Source organism: Rhagoletis zephyria, unplaced genomic scaffold, assembly GCF_001687245.7.
Source record: "Rhagoletis zephyria isolate East Lansing unplaced genomic scaffold, Rhagoletis_zephyria_1.1 Rzeph_scaffold_17691, whole genome shotgun sequence".
Taxonomy (NCBI): domain Eukaryota; kingdom Metazoa; phylum Arthropoda; class Insecta; order Diptera; family Tephritidae; genus Rhagoletis; species Rhagoletis zephyria.
In genome coordinates, this window is record NW_016174752.1 from 2592 (window position 1) to 5182 (window position 2591).

Here is a 2591-nt window from a genome sequence, read left to right on the forward strand (position 1 = left end):
GGAAATTACTTTCAATAAAAAAGCGGGCGACTCACTGCTGAAGAGTGTAACGCCAGTTAGGGGGTGAGCATATAAACTGATAGCCAGGCGTTTATTAAGGCCTTGAAAGCTAAGGTGGTGTACTGGAGACTTATCAACAGCGTCGGAGTTTTTTTGGTTCGACTCATTTGGGTTCAAAGTCCCAGCAACATTTGCGCAGCTGTTGACTTGGCGAGGCAAAGCAGCCTTGAAGCGTTAACACCGGAACCCTGAAGAGTTCTCAGACATTGAAATTAGCTGCACTCGTAATTTCATAAACGGTTTGCGACGTTTTGTCGACTAAGGGCCGTTTTCTGAAGTAACCTTGAACTTTAAAGCTCACTTTATATTTAAAGGCTGCATTAAAATTTATGATTGTGTCTAAAGTAAATCATTTTATTGTCGGTTTTAAATTGATTTACAACCAAGAAACATACATACGTCAAAAACCGATAATAGAAAAGCTTAACTTTAGACATAACTTTATTTTTAATCCAACCTTTAAATATAAAGTGAGCTTTTAAGTTAAAGGTTAGTTCAGAAAACGGCCCTAAGTGATGGTCTTCGTTTAGCTTTCGTGGTAAGACAATAGACAATCTATTAAATGTCCAAGTGCGTCCCTAGGAATGCGACTGGGCTTCAAAAGTGTTCCCTCAATAATTAGAGTTTGCTCTGGACATTAGTCGTTAATATGCTGTGTTTGCACATATGTTGGATCCTAGATCGTTGGTATGTGTAAAACAGTAGAACCGCGTCTATCTTCGATTACATTATAAAACCGATCTGGTTTCTTATTTTTCGATCTGGAGACAGCGACGCAAATTGTTGAAAGTACGATCTTTAAGCTTGTAGAAACAGTCTTTATTCGCGCAATCCTTCTTTACACCAATGTGATAAATAAAGGCTCGGAATTAGTAAATTAAGTAAACTCAGTAATTGAGAGATAGGTTGGTATTCACTCAAGATTCTTAAAGGAGCAGAAGCTATAGTCGGAGAGTAGTTCGTATTATAAAAGCCATAAGGACGACTTTTATTGAATTGCTGTGCTTTCTATGGTTATGTAAAACTATTCTGCGAAACTGCAAGCGAAACAACAAAAATATTTTCAGACTTTGTTTTAATATTTTCCTTTATTACAATATTTTTTTATGTCTGCATTTATAAATAATAAAGCATAATGCACATGTTTGTCTGTCTGCATGTATGTATGTATTAATTTATGTATGTGTAACCGGTATTTAAATTTATTCAACAATGTATCATATGTATGTATATTTATGTATGTAATTACGTACATCATTACCTTTTAAATATGTAAATATGAAAACGTTTTCTTTAGAACTAAACAACGCTAATATAAACTTTTTTTTTTAACTATTGCTAGTACTATAGTATTAATCTTCTTGTAATAACATTTCATAAAAATCTAGTACAAACTTTTGATATACATATAATGTTTTACTATTGTTTTTGTTTTATTATAAATGTATACGCTTTTGATAAATCTTAAAATGGATATGAACGAGAAGACTGTTTTGGATCTGAAGTAACTAACCCTTTCGTACACATTTATTTTTTAATTTCTTTTCTTTTTAGCTAAAGAATTCAATATTAATTCTCAGTTATTTGTTTTGTTTCTAAGTGTGTCTTTGATTTTTCGAGTGCAATATTGGTTGAAAAGTATCTTAATGTTTTACTACGTTTGTGCCACTGTACAATTGGTGTAAACATTGATAGTGGTGGTTTTCGGATTTTACTACATAATTGAAATTGTGGTTTTTCTATTTCATTCAATTCTGCTTTGGTGGCTCTGAAAATTTCAATTATTGTCCATTTTAATTAGATGAGTTGTGTTTTTGAATGGCGAAAAAAATACATACAAAAAAAAATCCAAAACAAAAATACAAAACGATTATAATAAACTAAAATCCAACAAATTTTTGTAAGAAAATTAAAGTGATTTCAACTAATATTTAGTTAACTATTTGTGATAATTCTAAGTATTCATAGACAAATATTTTAATTTTTTTTTTCTCTTTAAGATTATATATGAATTTCGCAAACAAATTTTTTTTCTTCTAGCTTAGTTTATCACAATTTTCGAGAAATATGATTATGCAAAATGATTTGAAACTTGGCTTTCTTTTTATGTTTATATGTCCAATTATGTCGTATGTATGTATGTATTGAAGAGTATTTGAGAAGGAATATTTATTATTTGAAGTGTTGATAGTATTTTTATATGTATGTATGTATATATGTACGCGTATATAATTGGGTTTGTAAAATGTTTTATAATTGTTGAACGCAAATTGGTTTGTTATTTTAGAATTTCTATCGACTGATTGTGCAAATAAACTGTTTATCCATTAGGTACTAACTTCATTTGCTCAAGATGTCAATTAAAAATTTTCAAATATCAGATTTTTTCATTATTAACAATTTCATGACTGGATCCATTTCAAATCATGCAGGCAGTCCAATGGTATATTGAGAATGGACTTCAGAATAAAATATGTATGTTTTTCTGCTTGAAAATAAAGAACATATTTTTTTTTAATTTTCATAGAATT